Raw genomic sequence first — 16,042 nt, forward strand, 5'->3', positions numbered from 1 at the left:
AAGCTGGAGGAGGGAAGAAACAGATTCTCCCCTCGAGCCTCTGGAGGGACCACAACCTTGCAGCACCTGGGTTTCAACCCAGTGATACTGATTGCTGACTTTCGGCCTCCAGGACTATAAGAGAACACATTGCTATTGTTTTAAGTCACCAAATTTGTGGTAATTTGTTGCAGCAGCCTCGGGAAACTAATACACTATCATAGTTCTATCAGTCAGGGGTCCATCAGACAACAGATGATAGTCAAACTGGTGATCAAGAGTCAAATAAAGGGAGGGTGTAGTAACACAGGGCTAGTCATAGTAAGTTGCCCTTATCATTTCCGAGAAGACAGGGGAAGGGAGCTGTTTCCAGAACTCAACAAATAACTGAATGGAGACGGCTCCCCAGTGGGAGCTATGGCCTTTAGTAGGGGACCTGGTCAATTTAAAGTGACCCAGTAGGGAGAAAACCAGGGGAATCAATATCCCAGCCTCACCCTCTCTCTACCCTCTGATCTCCCTCTTTTTGGTTAAACCCAGAAGCTAGGGGTAAGGGAGTCTTTTCATACATTCCACAAAATGTATGAGTCTCTCAGAGCAGAGAGCCAAGTGGAAGGAGGTGGTAGAGATTGGATGGTAGGGGAATTATCCTATTCAATTGCAATGGCTCATTTAATTACCTAACTCCCTCCCTGTGTTTTAAATGCCAGCAACTACTCCATCTGTCGTCTTTATTATGAGTTTCAGTGCCTGACCTGGAACTTTACAAAATATTTATCAGATAAAATTAATTAACAAAACAACACCCCATAGAAGCATTAGAGACCCTTCACAATTGGGATCTAGTCTCCTATTTCCAGTTTCATTTTCCACTATTTGCCTTTAAGAACCCTCTGCTGGAGGCCAGGATGGACCACCAAATAGTAACGAAGCATGCTTCACCCTCTCCTACCTCCACACCTCTGCTCATGCCTGCTCCTCTTCCTCAGCCATCCTCACCGCCTCTACTGAATTTCTGTCGTTCTTTGAAGGCCATCTTTTAGGCTACCTCCTCCATGACATCTGTCAGGATCACCTTGTCGAAAATGATCCCCTCCTTCTTGGCACTCTTTCAGCTCTCGTTTGTATCTCTCTGGTAGGAGTAACTTTTTATAGCTGTGTTCTTTTGACATGTGTACACGTCATAATTTAACTTGAAGACAGTAATATCTTGAGAGCTGCCTCTTTATCTCATAAAATGACACAGGATTCTAAACAGGATGTAGCAGTGACTTAAAAGTAAGTACACACAAAAAAATGTTAAATAAGTAAGTTAGCTGTAAACTTTTTGTTAATTAGCATATTTCATGGTCATCTAGTTATCCTAGTCTCTCTTTGTTTTTCCTACTGAAAGCTAAAAGAATCTTCTTGGAATGTCAACTTTATCTCTTTCTATAATAGTAGTTTCCTCATTTAATAAAAGTCACACAAGAAAAGTCCCCACTCTTGACTTACGAAGTTAGTAATTCATAGTAGTACTGTGTTGTACTATAAAGCATCATTAAGAAGGATTTGCCCTCCGAGGTGATGGGGGTAGTAACAGATCTTCAGGAATCCCTCTGGCATTTCTGAAGTTTGTCTTGAGGTCTGAATTTACCAGATTTGGCACTCCTCAGAACCCAGGGCAAGGTAAAACTGATTTTTAATATAACTGCTTGTAAAAGGGGAAAAATAGAAAGAAAACAGTCATCAGGATTCAGAGGAGTGGCATGTATGCTAACCAAGTTCTATGACATTTTAATAAAAGTCATATTAGAGGAACAAATACTAGATTTAAGAAAGCTAAAATGATATATTCTGCTGCAAAATTCTATACCTCTTAATATCAGATAAACATTTAAAAAAATGCTTATTCACGATTACCAGGAATATTTAGGAACACTTATAAAAGTTTATGAAATTTACTGTCCCATTTCACTATAGTATCACCTAAAAAGAGAATATAGAGCTGAGTACATTTCCCCAAGGGCTATTATAAAGGATGGTATAAATACCTAACATATTGATTTTATTGCTGTCAGAAGCACATACTTCCATACATAAAAGCAATGTCGTTCAGTAACTATGTTTTGCAAATGACTGCAGCACCATAACTACATCCCAGAAAAACTCATATGTGAATATCTTTGGAAATATTTAAGCTCTTTAATATTTGAATTGCTTATAAATGTTTATCTGTGTTATGTTTTTCTTCCAAAACCTACCAAGCTTACGTCGTTGTAATGCATAGGTCAATATTTGCATATGGATGTGAGTAAACACAGCTTTGCGATAGATTCATTTAGATGCAACGGGCAGAATAAAATACATGTTTTCTAAAAGAATAGCTCCTCTTGGCTATTCAAAAGCAACTGAATGTTCAGTGTTTCACAGCTACTTAAACCAGTGGAGAGTTAATAGCTAAATTCTGAAAGAATAAAAAGTACTTGAAAAAGAAGAACCCCATGCGTTACTCAGAACTGAAGCAGCTTCCCATTCTTTCAACATGGAGATACCACACATTCTGCTTTTCAGCACCCTGTACACGCACTGTTACAGAACGGGGACCTTTAGACTCAGTGGCCAGAGCATCTTTTGGGTCCTAACATAACTTAGATAGGACACAGTTGATACTGACTAGTAGTACTAAGTCAACTTATCAAGTCAACTGCACCGGAAAGCATAAGGAGACACTCCAAACTCATATCAAGGAGCATTTTTGTCTCAAATGTACATAAATTATATAACCCTCCTTCCTCTACATTGGTTATGGACCAAATGGGTCCTCCATATCTTGTAAACTATCTTGGATTTCTAAAATAAAGGCTTCCATCTTTCTTTTGAAGATTCAGAATTGCTCAACATTTAAATACCAAGACACAATCTCAGCTACTATGCCCATGAATGATACAAGGGACTAGCAGAGATGCCTAAAACAATTAACTTGATAAAGGGAGTGAGCCGAAGGAGCACTTATATTTGAGATTCAAGCCCCAACATCTTAAGATAAAGTTAAACCCCTAGCAGCAAAGAAGAGAGGGAGAGATTTCCAAGGTTTCCTGCTTGCCCCCATATTTTCCTCCTTTTTGTGTTAATATGAAATTTTAGGACATGCTAACAGGCACAAGGAACAAATGCTGGATCAGAAGTAAATTCCAATTACTCAGCCATAAGAAGAAACGAAATTGAGTTATTTGTAGTGAGGTGGATGGACCTAGAGTCTGTCATACAGAATGAAGTAAGAAAGAGAAAAACAAATACCGTATGCTAACACATATATATGGAATCTAAAAAAAACATGGTTCTGAAGAACCTAGGGGCAGGACAGGAATAAAGACACAGACATAGAGAATGGACTTGAGGACACAGGGAGGGGGAAGGGTAGGCTGGGATGAAGTGAGAGAGTGGCATGGACATATATACACTACCAAATGTAAAATAGATAGCTAGTGGACAGCAGCCGCATCACACAGGGGGATCAGCTCCGTGCTTTGTGACCACTTAGAGGGGTGGGATAGGGAGTGGAGGAGGGAGGCTCAAGAGGGAGGGGATATGGGGATATATGTATATGTATAGCTGATTCACTTTGTTATAAAGCAGAAACTAACACACCATTGTAAAGCAATTATACTCTAATAAAGATGTTTAAAAATATAATTTAAAAAACGAAGTAAATTCCACACTCAGGAGCTTCCAAGCCTACTAGTGGAAACAACACATGAGAATTAAGAATTATAAATTTTCGATCAGTGGAGCATGCAGTTCCAGGTGAGTGATCAGGCAATGCTTCATGGAGGTGACATCGAGTTAGGCCTGGGGAAATGGGTAGTATTGGGGCTTATGGACATAGGGAAAGATTGCTACACATTGTGAAATGACTACAGAGCTTCTCTGCTTCCTTGTTCCCATGCCAACATGCTGAGCATTCTCATAAAGCAGGTTTGTCCATTCCTCCTCCTGTGTTTTAGTATTTGGCCCAGAGGTTTCCTAAATGACTGCACTGAAATCGCTGTGGTCCAAACGTGGCTACTTATTCACTCAAATTTTCACTCTCAGTGGCATAGTTGTGCACGTGTCTTTCGATCTCTGTTGCACGCTCCTGCACCCTTGCTCAGTGTGTCATCTGTTCATAGTTTGTTTTCTCATACTCAGTAGTTGCTCCTTTGCTGTTGTTGTGTTTACAGTTTGCATTTTGGGTGATTAGTTGGGGTTACCAAACATTTGTAAAAGAAAAATTATCAGTAAATATTTTTTAATCCTAAATTGAAAAGAAATAGACCCACATACATGACAAGGATGGATGAATATCTGCAAATCAATGTGATACACCACATTAAAAAAAACGATAGATAAAAATCATATGATCATCTCATTAGATGCAGGAAAAGCTTCAGACAAAATTCAACATTGATTTATGATTAAAAACTCTTAACAAAGTGAATATAGAGGGAACATGCCTCAACATAATAAAGGCCACATATGACAGACTCACAGCCAACATCATACTCAATGGTGAAAAGTTGAAAGCATTTTCTCTATGATCAGGAACAAGACGAGGATGCTCGCCACTTTTATTCAACGTAGTCTTGGAAGCAAAGATAGCCTTTTCAACAAACGGTGCTAGAACAATTGGATATCCACATGCAAAAAAAAAAAAAAACGGAATCTAGACTTCATACTCTTCACAGAAGTTATCTCAAAATGGGGACTTTCCTGGCGGTCCAGTGATTAAGGCTCCATGCTTCCACTGCAGGGGGCACGGGTTCCATCCCTGGTCAGGGAACTAAGATACCACATGCTGCATGGTGTGGCCAAAAACACCAAAAAACAAACAAACAAAAAAATTGTCTCAAAATGGATTATAGACCTAAACATAAAACGCAAAACTATAAAATTCCTAGAAGATACCATAGGAGAAAACCTAGGTGACCTTGGGTATGGCAGTAACTTTTTAGATACAAAAGCATGTGAGGGCAGGGGTATATTGAAATTCTGTGTACTTTCTGCTAAATTTTGCTATGATCCTAGAACTGCTCTAAAAAATACAGTCTATTTAAAAGGGGAAAAAATCCTAGAAAGCCTACTGATGGTTAGTATTTGATTCATAAGTAGTGGTGATCCACGGAAGATTTCTATAAGCAGGGGAATGATATAACTCTGCTTCCAAAGGTTAATCTGGGGGGCAAAGCACAATAAGGATGGGAGGGGAGAGAGGGAAAAGGAAGCTGAACCCCATGTGATTGCTCACTGGGTGGTGTATTTGGTAGCTAGCAAGGAGCTTGACAATGGCAATGGAGGGAAGGGAAGAGAGATCAACGCTGTCGTGGTGAAGGGACCCATATGGTTTGGCATATGGTTAGATGCCACGCTTTGTTAGATGCTCTTTGTAGATGAGGATGAGAGGAAAAGAAGAAGGTAACAAAATGGCCTAAGGGACTAGAAGAAAGATGATGCCATTAAAAGAGGTATGAAACATTGAAGAAAATAAAAGGAGGAAGGATGTGGTATAGTTCCAGATTAGCACACGTTCTATGAAGGACCTCTAGAGCATAATTCTAGATTGATACACCTAAATCATATTGTCACAGTACACAGGCAAGTTTTGCAGATGTTTTCAATGACTGCCTAACAGGCAACCAATCTTCCCGCTTGCTCTGTAGCAAGAATCCCTGGAAACAGTGTGTGATGCTCTAGAGGAACCAGTTCCTCTGCCTTGGAGGAAGAAAATTGGTTAAATGAATCATACACAGTTAATCTAAGAAGCTGTGTTCAGGAAGAAAGCTGTGCTGTCACGGAGAGGGGCTAGGGTTTTAAATCAGAGAACCTGGGTTTTGTGTGCCCTTTCTGCCACTTAATGAACTTGAACCTGGAATAAGTTATTCTTCTCTTCTCTTTAGTTTTTCATTTAAAATGTGTACACTAACATGTACCTCATAGAATAGTAATGAGAATAAATGGAGTAATCTATGTGAAGGCGTTTTGTAAAGTGCTCTGCAAAAGTGAAGGCTTTAAAGTTATTTCTACTCAGCACAGTGAGGACCCCATAACTGATCTGGGTGGGAAAGATTTTACCAAAAGGAGGGAAACCAGCTTTATACCAGGTCATTTTTTGGTAATTGAAATAGTGATAATATGGTGGCATGTAGCCATGGGGACCAGATAAAAAGGTTCCCCTGGACTAGGGCTGCCCCACCCCGGGCATGGAGTCCTACCCTCTGCTCTGAGCGGGCTCCCCTGGTACCCACCATGACATCTCACCTCGGTGCTACTGCCTCTCCTCTTCATGTTGGGTCATCTGAAGATTTAGATATCAGAACCATCACTCAAAACCATCCGATTCAGTTAGCATTGATGCACAGCAAACTGCCCCAAAACTTAATGGCTGAAACCAGCAACCATTTCCTACTTCTCACAAGTCTGTGACTCAGGGAGCAGGTCTGCCGATCTGGGCTGGGCTCCGATGATCTCAGCAGGGGTCACCGATGCCTTGGGATTCAGGGGGAGGGCTGCTGGGGACTGGCTGGTCCAGAAGAGTCTTGACTGGGACCTCTTGGCCCTCCTACACATCTCACATTCCTCTGGGAGGCTAGCCTTGGTGTTTTCTCATGACAGGATCTAGGACATGTGGACATTTCAAGTGGAAATGTGCATGCACTTTTTCAAGCCTCAGCTTGTGCCATGTTTGCCACCGTCTAATTTTCACTTGAAAGCACTGATTTCTGGAGTCCTGACTTCCTCTCCTTTCCAGGCCAGGCCGTTAGAACAGCACTTAATTTTTGTATTTAGAAAATGGGGATGATACTGTACCTATCGCTTCATACGTGTTTTTATCATTTATTAGTACGTGACAGGTTTATTTCCTATGACAAAGTATCCCTCTGTAGCAGGGATCAAATCCTGCCTGCTGCATTTTTTGGACAAACTGTAAGCGAAGAATGGTTTTTACATTTTTAAGTGGTAAAGGAAAAAAAATCAAAAGAATATTATTTTGTGGCACAAGAAAATTGTATGAAATTCCAACTTTAGGGTCCAAATTAAAGTTCTGTTGGGATATAGCCACACTCATTATGTATTATCTATGGCTGCTTTCGCTCTACAGCAGCAAAATTAAATTGTTGCAATAGGGACCATATGGCTCCCAAAGCCTGAGGTATTTACTACCTGGCTCTTTACAGAAAAAGTTTGCCAAGCCGTGTTCTATAGCTTGACTTCCAAAGGCTGAACAGTGATTATTCTCTGCGGCCATACTGTCAAGATCTAAGGTATAAATATTGAATATGGAGGTTATACTCAATTTTTAGTATTACAGATAACAACTTTGAAAAAGAATTACTGTGTATATTTCTAAATTATTCCTTAGATCAGTTCTTAGAAATAGAATTGTTGAGGCCAAAGATAAGCACATTTTTAAGGCTTTGATACATATTGCCAATTTGCCATACCTTTAAGATAGATAAAATATCATTTAAAATATAATTTTAGGCCCAGTTTTTAAGAGTCATTTTTATTAGAAATGGATATGGAACTTGCTCAAAGAACATTTTGATCTCTAAATTCATTTGGCTTTTTTTTCCCATATTGATGTAATCAATTTTGTAAATGTTCCCTTGGTCATACTGGTGGTCCAGGGATTCCCAGCCTCTCAGGCAGGGGAAACTGAAGAATGATATCAGATCCCACCGCATCCCTTAATATACGTATACTAAATCATAAGACACTCTCTTTTTTTAAAAAAAAAAAGCATAATTTTCTTAAAAACTAATTATATATCTGTAACAGTTAAGCACAGAAAGGGAAACTTTTCTCTTGACTTTGTAGGCCAGGTATTACTGTCTACATATTGATGGCCTGCCTGATAGCAAGAGAGTTCTCCATCTTTTACCCACGTTCCAAGTGTTTTATTTTATTTGCCTCTTACACCAGGTTCCACCTATTATCCCCCTACTGTTTCCATTTCAAGGCCCTTTACTTTTTCTACAGTACCCTGTAGATTATCTACAGGTATCCTCTCCTTAGTCTGGGTTATAGACATGCTCAGAATTCAATCCTCCCTTTGGCCCAAATAGGGAAGAGGTAGACCCAACTCGGACATTTGTTAGAGGAATGAACATCAGGATCCAAAACAGAAAAAAAATATGTCTGAGCTAAAGACCCTGAAAGGAAGCCCAAAATCAGAATTTGGTGAGGTCTTATACAAATGCCAAGTCCAAAAAGCATATGAGTCCAAAATCACAAATGAGGTTTCCAGGCAAGATTCAGGAGCCAGACAGAAAGTTAGAAGAGTGAGAGGCATTCCTCCCATTCAGATATTCCAGGTCAATTTCTGTTACCATCTTTAGAGTGAATATGACTTATCTCTTTTGGATACTGGAGGTGTCAGACTATTTTAAGAGTAACGACAGAGAGTAGCCACAAAGGTTCAACTAAATATAATATTTAACAAATTCCAAAAGATAATTTATAAATTGGAATAACCAGTAAAGTTTCTATCTATCATTTCACTATATGCATTAAAATTTATTTCAGGAAGATTTTGTTCAGAAAAGTCTTTTTTCACCTTCTGTTGGCCCACATGGAAATTATGTTTGCTGTCCTTATATATTTTTAAAGGTTGAAAAGATAAATACCACTGTGAGTTCATTCAACTAAAAGTTAAGTATGTACATTACAACCACCTATTAAAAGCCATTAAGATGTAATTAGTCTGTTTAATAATCAAGTATTCAGTGCATCAAAGATTCAGTTTTCTTAAGGATCAATCATAAGTATATTAACAACTCACAGGCTTGCTTTGACAGTTAGATAAAACACTGAACTCTTTAACAGATATCTATTAAAAAGAGTGCTGCAAATAAAGTGATGAAAGGGGAAGAGAGAACAAAAAACAATCCAAACCAGATAAGATGATGTCACGTGTGGAAGGACATGTCAAAGCCAGATTTGTTCTTTCTCTCTCTCTCTCTCTCTCTCTCTCTCTCACACACACACACACACACACACACACACACACACAGTAATTATAGAACATAACCTGGAGTGATAAAGATGATCATTTCAAAGACAGTCTAAATTTCCTCCCAGGAACCGATTAAAATGGGCCAAAATGGAATCAAACATAAGAGAAACATTTATATGCAACATAAACAAGAAACAATGCCAATTACATACTACAACCGGGAAGAAACTTCAGATAGGTATAATGAATGGCTTAAATTGAAAGAAGAAAATTCACAAGACATAAATTCATTTCTCAAGATAACAGCACTGTGGAAAATAAATGAAAAATTTCTTGAAAATACCTAATTACTGCAATTTGGAGAGAGAAGAAGAGATATGGGTAGTAAGAGGAAACGTGGGACTATTCTCCATGGGACCTGCTGCTTCACTGTAGATTCCTGGAATTCCATTAGTGGGGAGCTTAAAAATGGAGTGATTGGCCCTCCTGTATAGATTCGCTCCATCCTGAACCCTTACAGTTCATGAACTCGGTCGGCTGGGGAGAGAGGCCTGCAGCACAGAGGGACAGGGTGTGAGGATAAGGTTAGATCACGGGAAGAACTTGGAACATAGTAGTTCCTGTGTTGTGAGGAAATGGAAACAACCCCCCAAATGGAAAAAAACTAGGTCTCAGGGCTTTAATCTGAATTTTCAGAAATGAGGCAAGTGCTCCCTGACCCAAGGGAGCACTTTATAAAATCTTCCTCACATCCCCGCCCACTTCCATCAACCTATGAGTTAATTCTTGTGTTTGGTATGAGGTAAGGGTAAAAGTTCATCTTTTTGCATATGGATACCCAATTGTCCCAGCACCATCTGTTGAAAAGACTATTATTTCCACAATGAATTGTCTTGGTACCTTCCTCACAAGTCATAAACATAGTGACTTTTTTCTGGTCTTTTAATCCTGTGACACTGATCTATATGTCTCACCTTACAGCAGTAGCACATTGTTTTAATAACTGTAGCTTTCTCTTTTTATTGAAGTACAGTTGATTTACAATGTTGCATTAGTTTCTGGTGAACAGCAAAGTGATTCAATTATACATATATATACATATTCTTTTTTTTTTTAATTTTATTTATTTATTTATTTATTTATTTATGGCTGTGTTGGGTCTTCGTTTCTGCGCGAGGGCTTTCTCTAGTTGCGGCAAGTGGGGGCCACTGTTCATCGCAGTGTGCCGGCTTCTCACTATCGCGGCCTCTCTTGTTGCGGAGCACAGGCTCCAGACATGCAGGCTCAGCAATTGTGGCTCACGGGCCTAGTTGCTCCACGGCATGTGGGATCTTCCCAGACCAGGGCTCGAACCCGTGTCCCCTGCATTGGCAGGCAGATTCTCAACCACTGCGCCACCAGGGAAGCCCTACATATTCTTTTTTATATTCTTTTCCATTATAGTTTATTATAGGATATTGAATATAGTTCCCTGTGTTATACAGTAGGATGTTGTTCATCTGTTTTATATATAGTAGTTTGTATCTGCTAATCCCAAACTCCTAATTTATCCCTCCCTGACCCCCTTTCCCCTTTGGTAACCATAAGTTTGTTTTCTAAGTCTGTGAGTCTGCTTCTGTTTTGTAAATAAGTTTATTTGTATCATTTTTTAGATTCCACATATAAGTGATAGCATGTATCTGTCTTTCTCAATCTGACTTACTTCACTTAGTATGATAATCTCTAGGTCCATCCATGTTGTTGCAAATAGCATTATTTCATTCTTTTTTATGGCTGAGTAATATTCCATTGTATATATATATACCACATCTTCTTGATCCACTCGTCTGTCAATGGACATTTAGGTTGCTTCCATGTCTTGACTATTGTAAATAATGCTGCAATGAACATTGGGGTGCATGTATCTTTTCAAATTAGAGTTTTGTCCAGATATATGCTCAGGAGTGGTACTGCTGGATCATATGGCAACTGTATTTTTAGTTTTTTAAGGAACCCCCATACTGTTTTCCACAGTGGCTGCACACATTTACATTCCCACCAACAGTGTAGGAGAGTTCCCTTTTTTCCACACTCTCTCCAGCATTTGAATAACTATATATATAGTTAAGTTTTGAAATCGGAAAGTGAAAGTCCTCCAACTTTGGGGTTTTTTTTCAAAATTGTTTTGGCTATTCTAGGTCTTTTGCATATTTATGTAAATTTTGGGATTTGCTTGTCAATTTCTGGCCAAAAAAAGCCTTCTGAAATTTTGATAGGAAATGCATTGAATTTATAGATAATTTGGGGAAAACAATATTTTACCAATATTGAGTCTTCCAATCCATGTAGAATATTTCTCCATTTATTTAGATCTTCTTAATTTTTCTCAGCAAAGTTTTGTCATTTTCAGTGCACAAGTCTTGTACGTCTTTTGTTAAATTTATTTCTAAGTATTTTATTCATTTTTATGCTATGGTGAATATAAATGTATTAATTTCACTTCAAGATTATACCAGATCTTCTTATGACAGATTTTGCAGGGGGACAAGTGGAATAAAGGAGGCTTACGTTCTTGTCTCATTCAAGATTAAGATATGGCTACTGATTAGCCCAAGGTGTCAATAAATATTGTGAATTTAGCTACGTACGTTAAAAAAATTTAGGAGTAACCTTAAAAATATTTGAAATAGGACATATAATTTCCAAATTACCAACAACAACAAAAAAATAAATGGAGCAAAGCCACACATAACAAAAGATGGGACAAAGAGGAGAGAAATAAATAGTAAGAAAGAATAAGTAAATGCTTTACCACTGAGGTCTGGAACAATGCAAGGATGTCTGCTCTTACCATTCATATTCAGCGTAGTACTGGAAGTTCTAGGGATTACAATAAGCCAAAAAAAGAAAAAGAAAGAAAGAGCATACAGATTGGAAGAGAAGAAATAAAACTGTCTCTATTTTCAAATGATATGATTCTGTACATAGAAATTCTCAAAGAATCTCCCAAAAAAACTCCAAAAACTAATAAGTAAGTTCATCAAGGTCACAGGATAGAAAATCAACAGAAAAAAATCAACTGCATTTTTATATTTTAACAATAAATGTGCAGAAACCAGAATTTAAAAACAATACCACTTACAATCACTCCAAAGAGAATAAACTACTTAGATATATACTTAACAAAGCATGTGTAAGATTTCTATGCTAAAAATTACAAAATACTGGTGAAGGAAATCAAGGACCTAAAAAATGGGTTTAATGTAGTTCCTATCAAAATTCCAGCAATGTTTTCTGTAAGACAGTTTTATAATTTTATATAATATATATTATATATAATTTATATTTTATTTATAGACAAAGGCCCTAGAGTAGCTAAATAATCTTCAAAAAAAAAGAAGAAAAAAGTGGGAAGAATCATTATACCTGATATTAAGGCTTACGATCTAGCCAAGTAATGCTAACAATGTGCATTGGCAAATGGATAGACATATAGATAAATGGAACAGAACAGAGAGCCTAACAATAGAGCCACAAAAATATGCTCAACTGGTTTTTTACAAAGATGCAAAAGCAATTCAAAGGAAAAAGAATAGCAAATGGTGCTAGATCAATTAGACACCCATAGCAAAAACATGAAAAAAAAACCCAAGTAATTTTTATTTTTGTTGTACTTTTCTGTGTTTTCTGAATTTGTGCTTAGAAAATATCTTGGCTGAAATGACAACTGTTTTCTGAATAAGAGAGAAAAAAATCACATTTATATCTCATGAAAAAATATGTAAGAGTACATTCTATTCATTCAAAATTTTGCCTCATAAGATAAACTGAGCAAGGAGTCTTCAGCACAATTTTAGGGTAGATATAAAGGAACATTATATCCTGGATCTCTATGCCAGTCACATATTTGGTTGCAGTAGATTGCATTAGAGATTTGTTAATAATATGCCTTGTAGGAGTCAACAGAACAGTTAGATTTGTGAAAACATAATTAGCATCACAAGAAAAACAAAACATAAAAGCAATCAGAGGTCTTGATCCTTTGTACAAAAGTAGAAATGCAGTTGTTTTCCCTGGAAAATGTTTAAAGGCCTATTGTGTCTGCAAGGCTACTGTGTCTCAACTTGTTTGGGTACAGCTGGGCTGACGATGAAAAGCAGGATGTCATTCAAGGGAGCCAGCTGACTTCTCTGCAGATATACTGCTGAGTTGACAGACAGGGGCTGCACTGGTACCAGAGAGCTGGCAATCAAAAGGCATATCTGTTAGGACTCAATGTAGGAAGTAGTTAAGTAGTTACAGCATGCATTTCTCTAAATTCCAAGTTTCCTCTAGCCTATTACTACTTAAGGAAAGCTGTGAGAAATATGAACAGAAATAGCACTGGAGAAAATCAAAACCTGCTGCTATAGGCTGAATCCTGTTCCCCATCATTCACTTGTTGAACAAGTTCCTAACCCCTAGTACCTCAGAATATGCCTGTATTTGGCGATAGGGCCTTTAAAGAGGTAATTAAGGTAAAATGAAGTCATAAGGGCCTTAATATGGGTGGTGGTCTTTTAAGAAGAGATTAAGATGCAGACAACACGTAGATGGAGAGGCAACCCTGTGAGAACACAGCCAGAAGGTGGCCATCTGCAAGCCCAGGAGAGAGGCCTCAGAAGGAGCCAAACCTGCTGACACCTTGATCTTGGGCTTCTGTCCTCTAAAATTGTGAGAAAATTAATTTCTGTTGTTTAGTCCACCCAGTCTCTGATATTTTGTTATGGCAGCCCTAGCAAATTAATACTCCTAGGGACACTCGAATTTCAAAAAGCTCCTATAGTCCTTTCTTAAAAATAATAAAAATTGTAATCAATATATATCACAGAACAAAGGGATCTTAATTTGTCTACTCTGCTTTTGGAAGACATCTAGTTTTCTTGAAAATAAAATAGCAAAAAAGAAATTATACACACAGACATACACATGTTGGAAGGTATTTTATACTTAGAAAGCAATTTGCCCTCCCTTTCTCATAGTACATGGAGTGCCTCGATCATTGCTGAGTGCAAACCCTTATTCCCAAAGCTGAAAGTGGTGAGACTTGAAACCCCAGGAAACCCCCAGGCAAAGCTGTGCCACCGTCTTTGAAGTTTTGCTTGGAAGAGACACGAGAGGTTACATCATCCAACATCCCACCAGTGAGGGAATCTTTCTGGAGTGCCCCTGACAGGCAGGTATCTCAGAGTGTACAGGGGCCAAAACACAGGAGACCACTTATGTATTGCAAGAATTCCAGCTGTTAGATAGTTCCTTCTAATATTCAGCTGAAACCTACATCAATGACCCCAAGTTCTACCCTCAGATTTGTATTTGAAAATGTCGGTAGAAGGGCTGGGCACTCCCGGTTTCGATGGCAACCCCTGCATCCCAAGCTTCTCTGGGACCTCCTGAGATTCTTTCATTGACTCACAAGAGGGAGATTAGAAACCCCCAGGCGTTGAGAAACCCCTGCTTTCTCAATCTCCCACATCTAAAGATGCTGAAAAAGATGATATTGACATCAGTATCAGAGGATTCTGACTCAGATTGAAATCCTTTCACTGTGGTCAAGTGGAGCATTTTCAGACACACAGACTTATCTAAGTTTCCATTTGCTGACGTGGATCCCAGGCAGGAGCAGCTCCGTCTTGGACCTAGAATGTTATTTCAACACTGGAATTCCATGTGGCTGACAGGGTCTTGGTGCTCCGGCCGGGTGTCAGGCCTGAGCCTCTGAGGTAGGAGAGCCGAGTTCAGGACATTTGGACCACCAGGAACCTCCCGGCTCCACATAATATCAATCAGCGAGAGGTCTCCCAGAGATCTCCATCTCAATGCTAAGACCCAGCTCCACTCAACGACCAGCAAGCTCCAGTGCTGAACGCCCTATGCCAAACAACTGGTGAGACAGCAACACAGGAACACAACCCCACCCGTTAGCAGAGAGGCTGCCTCAAATCATAATAAGTTCACAGACACACCAAAACACATCACCGGACATGGCCCTGCTCACCAGAAAGACAAGATCCAGCCTCATCCACCAGAACACAGGCACACGTCCCCTCCACCAGGAAGTCTACACAACCCACTGAACCAACCTGACCCACTGGGGGCAGACACCAAAAACAACGGGAACTATGAACCTGCATCCTGCGAAAAGGAGACCCCAAGCACAGTAAATTAAGCAAAATGAGAAGACAGAGAAACACACAGCAGATGAAGAAGCAAGGTAAAAACCCACCAGACCAAACAAGTGAAGAGGAACTAGGCAGTTTACCTGAAAAAGAATTCAGAGTAATGATAGTAAAGATGATGCAAAATCTTGGAAATAGAATGGAGAAAATACAAGAAACGTTTAACAAGGACTTAGAAGAACTAAAGAGCAAACAAACAATGATGAACAACACAATAAATGAAATTTAAAATTCTCTAGAAGGAATCAACAACAGAATAACTGAGGCAGAAGAACGGATAAGTGACCTGGAATATAAAATAGTGGAAATAACTACTGCAGAGCAGAATAAAGAAAAAAGAATGAAAAGAATTGAGGACAGTCTCAGAGACCTCTGGGACAACATTAAACGTACCAACATTCGAATTATAGGGGGTCCCAGAAGAAGAAGAGAAAAAGAAAGGGACTGAGAAAATATTTGAAGAGATTATAGTTGAAAAATTCTCTAATACGGGAAAGGAAATAGCCAATCAAGTCCAGGAAGCACAGAGAGTCCCATACAGGATAAAATCCAAGGAGAAACATGCCAAGACATATATTAATCAAACTATCGAAACTTAAATACATCTAAGGAGGGAGTTGCAGGCATCAGAGTCCTAAAAAAAAAAAAAACTTAAATACAAAGAAAAAATATTAAAAGCAGCAAGGGAAAAACAACCAAGAACGTTTTAAAACTTTCCTTCATACAAATTAATTTGTAACTTGGTGGTTGCAGAACTTAGAATTCTGATCGTTTCCAAACTCTATACCAAGACAGCCCTCCACAGCCACAAACTCTTTTGCCTCCAAAGGATTTAGGAGGAAAACTGAGAAGTTAACTGCTTGAAATATTTCATCAGAGAATGGAGAGTTCA

This window comes from Balaenoptera physalus, assembly GCF_965194825.1.
Source record: "Balaenoptera physalus genome assembly, chromosome: 14".
NCBI classification, from domain to species: domain Eukaryota; kingdom Metazoa; phylum Chordata; class Mammalia; order Artiodactyla; family Balaenopteridae; genus Balaenoptera; species Balaenoptera physalus.